This window comes from Osmerus mordax, chromosome 4 (genome assembly GCF_038355195.1).
Source record: "Osmerus mordax isolate fOsmMor3 chromosome 4, fOsmMor3.pri, whole genome shotgun sequence".
Lineage (NCBI taxonomy): Eukaryota > Metazoa > Chordata > Actinopteri > Osmeriformes > Osmeridae > Osmerus > Osmerus mordax.
This window is the reverse complement of record NC_090053.1, coordinates 6,363,256-6,375,805: the sequence shown is the minus strand read 5'-3', so window position 1 is coordinate 6,375,805 and position 12,550 is coordinate 6,363,256. Positions and strand designations below refer to the sequence as shown.

At 48.6% G+C, this 12,550-nt stretch overlaps 1 protein-coding gene across 1 annotated transcript in view; it reads right to left on the bottom strand.

The window, feature by feature from the left end:
* The window catches only part of cdh13 (cadherin 13, H-cadherin (heart)), a gene marked incomplete at its 3' end in the record, with an annotated part of 196,665 nt that overhangs the window by 149,134 nt on the left and 34,981 nt on the right, over nt 1–12,550 (bottom strand).

Here is a 12,550-nt window from a genome sequence, read left to right as displayed (position 1 = left end):
GTGATTCATCGACAGTGAAAGCTACTCGTTTATATTCCTGTCACAGATGGTAAAGCTTTGATAAGATTAGGCAGCCAAACCATTGAGTTTAGTGTGCGAGTGTGTGAATGATGTGTGTGTGTGTGTGTGTGTGTGGGGGGGGGGGGGGGGTATGTATCTTGATTTCCTCAACTTCAGTAAAAAACTAAGTCTGAACAAACTCTGGGTCTTTATTCCCATGTAAAAAGAGAGGGCAGTAGAGTCACAAGTGAACACAAATCTCTTGCGAAAAAAGACCAGGGAAACGGCTCCTCTCTCTTTCGTCCTCTCGGCCATCTTGATTGGGTGTAGCGTCTATTCTGCATACCCCACCCTGGTAAACTTCAGAAGCCCTCAACGTTTATGCTTCACAAAGTAGTCTAGAGGAAAACCATGTTCAGTTCTTTGCATGGCCGACACGCTCACAAAGCCATCAAATTCATCTGCTTTCTCTATGAAGCCCTATCACACCATAAACATTCCACTTCATGTCACACTTCATAGGCATTTCATGTGTGATATACACAAAACCAACCATTCACAGAGCTCACAGTATTCATGAGGGCTCAATTCCCAAGCACTGTTATGAGTACACAGTACAAATAGGATTTGCTCGGAAGCTACCCTGTTTAAGGTGGATTTAAGTTCTGAGCCATCATGCCTTACAAGTCCAAACCAGACAGAAGAAACCGAACATTTAAAAATTCAATCTCAAAACACATCTCAGGGAATTTGATTCTTTTGATGGAACTTCAGTGGAAACTTGTAACCTGATTTCAGGTGGCGGGAAAGTACATTTCCAAATCCGGCAGTACATCCAATCCCATTTGATCCTGTCAAAAGGTACACTGCAAAGTGGGAATCACATTCCATGCTGTTCTCCTGCGGCGACCGCAGTCAGTCAAGCAGCCAAAGTGGGAAGATTATTCTCTCGCAGAAACAGCTGTCTGGGTCCACTGACCTTGAAATACATAAAGTATGCACAGTGTAAATATACTTGACTCACGCTAGCTTGTGTTGTTGCCATTGTTGAATGGCTCCAGATAAAGCCAAACAAAGGGACGCAGGGATTTGCCTGTGTCTGAATAGGAAACACACTGGGCTGATTCAATCTCTGATGCTTGATTGCACTACACCAGTCTTAAGTTTTGTCCTAATGGTCCTTCAAAAGAAACATTCACTAACTTTTGTTTTTTCACAATCATCCAGTTTTCCTTCTCTGTCAGTATCTGTATAGAGAGACTGAGAAGGTGCATGTGTGTGTGTGTTGGGTAAGTGATGAGGAGTGAAAGGGCATCTCTACATCATCGTAGACATAGAGCAGAGCTTTCCATCTGACCTGGAGCTCAATACTGCTCTGTTTCTCTCTCTCTCTCTCTCTCTCTCTCTCTCTCTCTCTCTCTCTCTCTCTCTCTCTCTCTCTCTCTCTCTCTCTCTCTCTCTCTCTCTCTCTCTCTCTCTCTCTCTCTCTCTCTCTCTCTCTCTCTCTCCCGCTTCACACAGACACACTGCCACACACACATCTCTATGCCCAGACTCAATCTAGCATAGCTGTGCAACTCTTATAGACCTGACAGGTGAAGTCATGACCCAGGAAGCATTGATCTGCGCCAAGTGACACCCAACAATGTTTACTGACACACGTTCTCCAACACACACACACACACACACATACCCAGACGCATAGAAACAGAAGAACCAGGAACGCTTGTGTCTACAGTTCTGAGATGCAGTAACCGGGGGTAACTGTCTCCCGCATCGTGTGTTTGGATGAGATCCCATCCCTGAAGACTGGATGATTTCTTTCTCTGATCCCCCTCAGCTAGGAAAGCAGGGAGGAAACTGAGACATTTAAGGAGACATCGTAGGAGATATGATAGGAGACATGGTAGGAGATATGATAGGAGACATGGTAGATGTAGTACATGACATGGTAACAGCTCTATCTCTGAGAGATGCCTTTTACAGTAAACAAGTGGGAGACAGTGCTCGTCAGGAAGACAACATCCGTGCTGTGGTGTTGTATCTCTCTGTGGAAGGAGGGGGCCCGAGCACATATGGAGGGGATCTGGTGCAGTGACACAGCATAATGGATGTTATCTGATGGCTGTATTTAAATCATTAGCCACTCATCAGGCCTGATTGCTTGCTAGTCCTCTCCTGACTCTCACCAATTAATAGGCTGTTTTATTAAAATCAAGGAGAGTCATGGAGCAATATCCTGGCATGGAAAGTAGCCAATATCAGATCAATTCAGTTCACTTTAATAATCTCGAAGTTAATTCAAGATAATGTATCATGCAAATACCTTGTACATGTGTGTGGGCGTGTGGCTTAAAATGCATGATAGGGTATTTTACAGGGTGTTGTATACATGCAAGTACTGCATGTTATTATGTCTTTGCAGCACTGCATCATTACGTAATGTAGGTCTTGCTTCAGTGAAAAGACCATATTTGCAGGCTAGCCTTGGCAAGCACATGCGGAACAGAACGTTTTGAAAACCTTTGAGGTTAACACTTCAATGTGTCTCCATTCCGTCACCCTTCCCCTCTCTTCTATTCATGGTTTTGTTTAGCTCCAGTGTGGTACTACAAACGCAGTCCTGTTGGCCCGGCGCTTGGGACTGGTATGACCTGTGTCTGGGTCCGGGAGGTGGGTGGCGCTCCACCACAGCCCACACCCTCTAATGGAGCAATAAAAACCCAGAGAGCAGAGAATCAATCAGGGGAGCGAGCTGCAGCACCGTTGCTTGTTAAGCCCTGGAGAAAGTTACTGTGTCTAATCTCCTTCCCTCCACCCGGCCAGGGCAGGGCAGACCAGAACAAGTTTGGGAAGCTGCAAATAACCGGTGATGAGAGTGGAGGGATGAAGGGAGAGGGAGGGGGAGGAGGGGGGGGAGGGAGAAGGAGAGGAGGGAGAAGAGACCGGAAGGAGAGGGAGGGAGAGGGAGAGGAAGGGGCGGAGAAGAGGGAGATGGAGGACGAGGGAGAGGGGGAGGAAGGAGGAGGAGGAAGAGGAGGGAGAAGGAGGGAGAGAGTGAGTGAAAGGGAGGGGAGGGAGAGGAGGCAGAGGAGGGAGAGAATGGGAGATGGAGGAAGCGGAGGGAGGGAAAATGAGGAGGTGAAGGAAGAAAAGATGGCCCTCGCGTCTTCACCTTCAGTGGCTTGTCTGCCAGAAAATGTACAAGGTAAACACACTCATTCAAGCAGATGAATGCTTAAAAGTCCCTTTCCACCATCTTTTTATTTACCCATTCACATGAGGTTTATAAAACATCCTGCTGGCTTTCTGCTTTTACTCCTTTTAACCTCCCCCTTTCAGTCGCTTGCATGCACACATATTCACCTGCTACTCAGTGTGAGAGCAGGTGGGTGGCAACTTCCTAGGTCTGAGCATAAATAAGGAGTACCATGAGAGCACAATCAACATTCAGTCTACTCTGTCAACCAGGCAGCAAGACTAACCAGGCATCCAGTGGTACCAGTCAAGCCTGCCTAGTCTCCCAGCCGACCTAGCCTGGGTGAGTTGAGCTCCTGTGCTGCGGACTCGCAGGCAGTTGATTACCAAACAGCTGAGACCAGTGTTAGGCTTCCGGCTGCAGACAGTGACGGCTGCAGAACATGCCTGCAGACTTAGATACGCTGCAGGAGATGAAGAAACCCTGCCGGGGCTCCCCTGGGATGCTCAGACCATGATGGAGGAACCAGCCGGCTCCAACATCTCACACCCATACACAAACACAATCACCCACTGAGCACTGCTGCTGGTAGGACACAACTGTCTGCAATGGATGGTGGGAAAGACAATGTTATTCAGCCATATGGACAGGGGATCATCTTGGGCTCTCGGGAGCCTACAAATGCATTTTCCAGCCAATCAGATTTTCAGATGTCAACACGAGGCAATTCTGTCTTTCTCTCTTTCTTTATCACATCTTCGTCCGGCCCCCCTTCATCCATTCCTTTTTTTTCCTCCTCTCACAGCGTTCCCTTAAACACCCTTTCAAAATGCACATGCCAGAGACAGGATGAGGAGCGGACGAGCGGACGAAGTGGGCGAGAGGGGATGAGCTGAGGCGTCGCCCAGTGTTCCCACACAAACATTCACAATCGCCACGGAGATTCAAACGTCACCCGTCGCATCCGAGCAGCCCGGCGCGGCCCTAATTCCATCTCTCCCAGCGTCATTCTGAAACGGAATAGAACCAATTTCGGAGAGCAAATTGAGGGGCCCATCAATTGTTGCAGGGGATGTATTGGGCACACTGGGCACTTAAGCGTAGAAAGGGTGAGTGTGTGTATGCGTGTGTACGCGTGCGTAAGCGTGCGTATGTGTGTGCGGAGAGAAGTGGGTAACTTAGGGTCAGACAATATTATATAGCCTCAATAAAAATCTGATTTACTATCCATTGTGCGGCGAGCCCTGGAACAGGGGGATGCAGGGGGGTAGGGGGGGAGGGGCAGGTGCAGGGGGGAGGCAGGGAGGGTGGAGGCAGTCAGGGGGGAGGCAGGGAGCTGGGTGTGGAGGGGCATAAATAAAACCACGGCGCGAGAGCAGAGAGGAATATCGGAGGCATTGTTGTATTAAATCAGACTAATAAAGCTGTGCATGCCCAAACAGGATCTAATGAAGACATTCCAGGCAGGGAGCGGACGACACAGACACACGCACACACATGCACGCACGCACACACACACGCACGCACACACACACACACACACACACTCACGCAAGGCGCTCCTGTTCCACACTGCTCTGACACAGACACTAGGCCACAGCTGCAGCAGCCGGTCTTAATCAAGGCTGAGGAATACCTGTGTCTACAGGGGAGCGGGCGGAACATAACAGCCACTTTCGGAGGCCGGGGGAGCCTTGTAACACGACCAGCTCCCCTTCACCTGCGTGAAATGAGATGTGCGATCAAAGAAAAACACTGCTGTCTCTATTGGCATGAAATGGGTTGTAAAAGAACCAAATAGGTTGCTTGTGTAAAGAAGCTTGTAAGATGACAAAGTGGGTCATGAGAACTGAACCTAGACCCGGCCACATGAGTGTGTGTGCAAGTTGTACACCCTCCTCTGTGAACACACTCGTATACGTGATGTAGCACTGTGTAGTAGTTCATCTTCATTGCCCTGCAGTGTGTGCTGTGGAGCAATGACACACACACACACACTATCTCATGTCCACTAGAGGTCAGGGTGTGTTACTATTGCTATAACAGGATGACACTAGTATTTGGCCTCCGGGACGGCGTGATGGGGCTCGTATTTCAGACGGGTTGAAATACATACGCTAGTCCCGTCAGCGAGCTACTGTAGGTCCAGACCCAGCGTCCACACTGAAGACAAACGCACATTTCCGTCCACCTGTGTTTGTAATGACAGGGTTGGAAGAGGATGGCGGCTGGCAAACACTGATCACAGCACGCCTGCTCTGTCGGGTGACGGCCCATCCTGTTTCAGCACAACAGACTTCACACACACCACATCGCTTTCCGCACTCAGCACGCTGCTTCAGACTCCAGACACTGGGCACGCTCAGAAAGTCTTCACTAAGCAATGCTGAAACACAACATTCTGTCTTGTAACACGTTTCCCGAGACTGTGAATGCGGTGCGTTGTGGAGAGACGAAGAAGAAGGACCGGAGAGCAGGAGAGAACTTGAAATGGTTGTGTGCCAGAGGACTTGGTATAGACCGGCATGGCGTGGTGCGGTGCGCGGTGCTGCGTGGAGGTGGCGCTAGGTGATATTGCTGCAGGACGAGGACACTGACCGCTGAGAGATTAATGACCAGCCGAGGAGCAGAGACAGAGGTCAATCATGGGTCACACACTCCTGTCTGCGGCTCTGGGGACTACACTACCTTTACAGGCAGAGGGAGAGGGAGAGAGAGGAAGGAGGGAGGTAGAAAGAGAGAGAGGCGAAGCAATGGGGGGGGGGAGTGATAGAGTGGGTGGGAGGAAGGGAGAGGGGATTAAGGAGAGAGTAAACACAGAAAGTAAGAGTGGAGGAGATAAAGGGAGATCTCTTTAGGCAGGGACAGAGATAGGGGTATTTATCTGTGTGAGCTGCTGGCGGCTATGCTCCTCAGCTACCACGGTGTCACACCAACCTCTCCCACGAAGACGGGGAAGAGAAGGCAGGGAGGAGCAGGGGTGAGGGGGAGGAAGAGGGAGGCAGGAGGCTGAGAGCAGCCAGTGAGAGGCAGGGGCTGAGAGAGAGGCAGGATGTTGCTGGGGGAGGCAGGGACAGAGCAGGGGGGAACCATCCTTTGGCTTTCCCTGGCTCCTCTAACAACCGTGATATTGAGGGGTGGGGACGCAATTAGACGGGGCGCAAGCCAGCAGAGGATGAGGAACGTCATTACCAGGATCACATTGTTGAGAAGGGGACTGTAATTAAAGAACTCCTACATCAATGAAAACCCTTTGATTGGAGGAGCAGGAGGAGTCCTGCCCTTGCTAGAGTGACCTTCACATAGAGAGGGGGGAGGTTGTGGAGAAAAGGTGGGAGAGAGAGAGAAAGAGAGAGAGAGAGTGGAATGAGGGAGAGAGCGAGAGAGAGGGAGAGAAGGAGTGAGGGAGAGAGAGAGAGAAGAGAGAGAGGGAGCAAAAGGGGGAGAGAGGGAAGGAGGGAGAATGAAAGGGTAAGAAGGTCAATTAGAGAGACTGGGTTCCATTGTTCCTCTCTCTGGGTAGGGCGCAGCAGTGATCATGGGTTAGACACACTAGGCTCTGCAGGGAAAGGTCAGCGGTAAAAACAACAACAGAAGAAGAAGAAGAAAGTTGGACTCAGAGGGAATGCTCACTGGCTGTAACTCTCAAACATAGAGTCCCCCCCCCCCCCACAGACAGCGAGGCAGAACTTGCAGAATGGTCTAACTTTTTTTTCTAAGATATTTAATGTGAGGAGGAGGAGGGAGAAGGGAGCAAGGACGGGTCAGGGCAGACGGCTTTGAAATTCAAAGAGTGACAGACAGACAGACAGGGGTTGTGCATGCGAGTCCACCTGTTTGAGGGGCAAGGCCCCATGCCTTGGATGAGCAGCGAGAATCAAAGGCCTGAGCTGGAGAGAGGAGGGCCCGTGGTCCGAGCTCCCAGCCTGGCTGTCTGACCCTGCTGGGACCCCCCTGGGGGACCTGCCACAGGGTTAATATGCTGCTGGGCAGCTGCTGGGCCGAACAACAACATTCACACAGAGCCGGAATGAAAGACGTGAAAGACAATATCATTACTGGAAACATGCTCTCAAAGAGCGACTGATGCTAACTGGGAGGTTGACGTGAGTCAATATGGTTATTGAAAGGTATCGATGCCCACATGGTCAATACCTTCTGAAAAACAAAAGCTTTTCTATTTTTATTTAATATGATTAATGCTCATAGAATACAATACTTTGCTGTGGATGTTAGTACGGCTTGGTTTTATTTACTGTGTGTGGCCATTGTGTTGATTTGAAATAACCAATTAGCACTAAGTATGCTGGCCATCACTGGCCAAAGTGAGTATATGCTAGCTTAATGGTCCATCACTGTTATTCTGCACATAAACCATTACAGTCATCCTTTTCCATCACCCCTACCCTTCCCATTTCCCTCTCCCTCTATCACTATCTCTCTCACTCCTTTCCTCCCTCTGTCCAGGTTAATCCTGACCTTCCTGGGGGAATGGGGAGGGAAAGTGGTCAGTGGAAGTGAAATAGTGTGTAAACCATATCGATCTGCTGTGTACTGTATGTGAGCAGGCTTTTTTCTCTCTGTACAACCTTGAAAAACCATCCCTGACACCCACACCCACACAGTTCATGTCATGGTGAAAGGTATATCCAAGGTGCCATGGTGTTGAATACCTCATTTTCATTTTCAAGCGATACACAAACAACAACAAAAAAGTAGAGATATCTCTCTCTTTTTTATCTTTCTCTCTCTCTCGCCATATCTCTATTTCCCTATCTCTTTCTCTCTATCTCTTTCCCTCTCTCTTCACACTCTCCCTTCACCTCTCTCTCTTTTTCTTTCTCCCTCCCTCCTGTCTGTCTAGTTCTAAGCCGGCAGTGTTGTTTTGTCTTTCAGACAGTCTGTCAATCCTTCACATCATTGTCGTAACAAACAAATATGTTTCAGTGCTGAGTCGTTGGGGAAGTCTTCACTGCCAATGGCTTACAAACCATGCACAACCCCTCCCTACAGGTACTAACACACACACACATTCATGCACAACACACACTATATATTCACAAAGACAGATAATCACACACCAGTCCAATTCCTCCAGTCTAAGGAACGCAAGGTCCATTATCACGACGATTACAGAGAGAGGGCTGATTTATCTACTTGGATAACTCCTCAGAACCCACCCATCAGAAAGCCCTCACACACACACACACACACACACACACACACACACACGCTTACAACCACACACAAACAGCTTCACTCACCCGGAAGACAAGGCAATCAGCCTGAAATAGCGTTCATCTCGTCCCTCCATCACAGAGTGTTGTCTCATTCAGGCTTGTGTCTCCCAGAGACACGCGGCTCCATTAGTGATGCTGGACCACACGGAGACAGGAAGAGGGTTTGAGGGGGAGTCCGTCACCCTGCCCACAGGCTGGCAGCAGAGAAGGATGGGCACCACGGAGATGCGCACACACACACGTGCACACATCTGCGCATAATGGCCACACGCAACAAACGTCTGCATACCAACACACGCGTGCACATGCTCTTGGCCGTGTCCAGCACAAACCTAAACACATATACATCTCACCACCAATGATGACACACAGCAGTGTACTGTACTGAAACAGTAGCCGTAGGGGAAAGACACGCACTTGAATTGACCTTGGTCTTCTCACTCTAGCGTGTATAGAGCACATAGTAACATTGTGCTCATAGCATGCATGTGTGTGTCTGTGCGCGTGTGTGTGTGTAAGAGAGGTACAGCACTGCACACCAGACCTAAATGTGGAGTTGAGTGTTTTGGAACTTATCTGGACAGCTGCAATGCTGTAGGCAAAAAGCATGGCTCTCTTAATCCTCTGACACAGTCGCCAAACTCTTTCTGTTTATCTCTGTCTCACTATCTTATCTATATCTACTCCTCATGTCTGAGGGAGTCAGACCCATTCATTTGTTCACAGAGAATGAAGGAGAATACAGCTTGATTCTCCCAACCTTCCGGCTTTATGTTGGTGCCATTTCCTCGACCTAATTAAACTCTCAATCAAATGTCACACATCCGTCAAGCTTTGTTTGCCGAGATGGAAATCAAATGTCAGGTGCTTTAACAGACCGCCGTCCAGGGGGTGGTTGTGCTTGGTCTCCCGACCAGACCTTGGTTCACACCAAAAACACGGATCAGCCTGTTCAGTGCATGTCATCATGGAATCAACATAAGGGTTGAAATGTCGGAAAGGGCAGGTTAGAACAAAGATCCCTGTAGGTGGGCTGTGTACATTCAACTGCACTCTACTGCATCCTCCCGCGTGGGGTTCTGTGTCATACATTAGGATGCTTGTGCTTTACCGTATGGTCATACTTGTCCACACATGAAAATGTCAGTAAACACGTTTAGATCAAATGTTGATAGCAGTGACAGCAATGTGAGTTTGACAGGCGTGGTGTGTGTGTGTGGGTGTGCGTGTGTGGTATGGGACAGGAGAGAGATGCAGTGTCAGAGCTCTCTTGGCTGTGGCTTTGTTTTCCATTAGGCAGAGTTATGGTCCTTAAGGCAGTGTGTGAGAGCACTTAAGCTGGTGATAAATACACAGAGCCTCTAAAACGAGGCGAGCCCTGTCAGCCAGGGACACCACACCTCAAGGCCTTTAATCACAGCTCCGGACCGCTCGACTCCACCACGCCTTGCTCTCCTCTTCCTGAACATCCTCTGCTCCTCAACAACCCTCATGTCCTCTCCTCCAATCCCCTCCCGTCCTCTCCTCTCCTCTCACTGACTCTCAGCACCTGTCCTCTCTTCCCCATCCTCTCAACCCCTCTTTCAAATCCCTGCAAATGTTTTGTTTGAAACAATGCTCCTTCCAAGCACATCCACTCAAGAGACTACTAGCAACAACCGACTGGGACATTTACGTAAGCGACAGTTTTGTGCAAACAGCTGTAAGAGGCACTGACTATGCAGTTAGAGTTCAGATGAACACACTTCTAAATACTGGAAACTCTTGACTAGGATCACTCAGATCCCATGCTGAAACAAGACTTAGTTTGATGTGGAAATGGTGAAGCATTTTGCTTGTGTACCATGGAGACACAGCAGGAAAGCACCACCTTTGATGCACAGTCTGACTGCTGACTGGGTGGGGTGGGGAGAGATCAAAAATACATATTAGCACTCTCCTCACATGCTGTGTGTACAACTGAGAGAAAGAGAGAGAGAGAGAGAGAGAGAGAGAGAGAAAGAGAGAGAGAGAGAGAGAGAGAGAGAAAGAAAGATAGAGAGAGAGAGAGAGAGAGAGAGAGAGAGAGAGAGAGAGAGAGAGAGAGAGAGGGAAAGAGTTGAAGAGAGAGAGAGAGGGAAAGAGTTGAAGAGAGAGAGAGAGAGAGAGAGAGAGAGAGAGAGAGAGAGAGAGAGAGAGAGAGAGAGAGAGAGAGAGAGAGAGAGAGAGAGAGAGAGAGAGAAAACACCTACAGTAACACTCACTGGAAGCAATCAAATTGTAAGAGGCAACCCTGCTGTTCACATCATTTATAATCACAGTGTACATCAGCTAGGCCGACGGAGGGAGGGACGGAGGGAGGGAGGGAGGGAGGGAGGGACGGAAGGAAAAGAATGAACAAGGGTCATTCAGGTCGAGTGGTTTTACCACAACAGGTTGTTACTTCTACTTAACATAGAGAGTGGTATACATAGAACATACACTAAGAGGGAAGGCCCTCTTAGTGTATGTTAGGACATTCTTCTTTTCATATTTGTGTAGGCGTGTGTGTGTGTGTGCGTGTGTGTGTGTGTGCAAAAGAGTAAGTAAGTGAATGTGTGTATGTGTGTGCTTGTGTGTTTGTGTATTCGTAAGGCATGGACAAAGTCCATTTCAGAGGCGTTCTACACAGACGTGTTTGTGCTCCAGTTTCCTAGAAAGAGGAGAGGGAGAGAAGCCACCGTGAAGCCAGGGACGGTCACATGTGGAGCAGTCTACGGAGAGCTGGGTCACTAAATAAAGCACCCTTCAAATTCCCTGTGAGAAAGAGAGAGAAAGTGAGAGAAAGTGAGCAGTTAAAACTGCTGTCAGAGCCACACCTGAGGATCATTCATCAACTAACTGGGAGAATGTGTGTGTGTGTGTGTGTAGGGTGCATATGTGTGTACTGGATGTGTGTGTGTTGACATGTGTGTGGACATGTGTTTGTACTGTGTGTACCGTATGTGTGTGTGTCTGGAGGTGAGGTGTCAGGGTTGTGCAGCGGCAGGGGATAACAAGCTCTAAGACTAAGCTTAGGAAATCTACAGAGCAACTACTGGATCAGATGCAGAACACAACACACACACCACACACACAACATCCTGTGGAACACACTCGCACGCACACAAGGATAAATCGCACACTCGCACATACACACTGACATAAACACCCACAAACACCAGACGCCACACACATAGGTCCCCCAGCTCTGTACGAAACCATTACATATTTGTCCTTGGTGCAGGCGACCCTGAAACCTCTATGGTCCTCTCTCCTCTTCCTCCTCCTCTTCTCACTCTCTAATAGGTACAACTCGAGAAGGTGGTGAGGACAGCGGAGCGCCTCATTGGCTGCTGCCTCCCCTTCGTGCAAGGTGCCTATCACACGGGATCCCTTAGGAGAGCAGTGAAAGTCATAAGAAGACCTCAGGCACCCAGGCTATGGACTGGGCCGTCTGGTAGATGTTCCCAGAACATCCGAGCAAGGACTGCCAGACTCACTGCCAGTTTTTTTCCCCTAACAACAGTCTTCTCAACCAGCAACTTTGATCTATTTCAAGTACATATCCATTGGCACTCCAGCACTTCATATTTATAATATTTAATTCTCTATTTGTCTATATTCCTCTCTTCCTGGCTCTGGAACTGCTAGTGTTACTTGTTTACTGCCATCTTCATAGCTAGTTTTTCTATGTTTGCACTTATATGTAACTATTTTTAACATGTAGACATCACCTACTAGACATCTTGTGGAATGGGCTGGCAAATAAAGTTTCAAAATTCAATGAACACTGTGAACTACATAACAGTATAATACTGGTATCGTCTATGGGTTTGTTTGTTTGTTTGTTTGTGTGTGTGTATGTGTGTGTGTGTGTGTGTGTACTACAATTGAAGTGCCATCGTCCCACAGTGGACAATGCAGGCTGTGTGGCCCTGTGATGTCTTATTATTCTGTCTGGTTAAGTTGGAGATCTAGTTTCCAAGGCCTCCATCATGTTCTCTCTCTAATGGCAGGCCTCAGAAGCGCACCCTGCAATCTATAACACACTTCTTCACCAGTAGACGGCTTTTCTAAAGGATGGAAAAGGGCATCATGTTCCAGGTTTTTT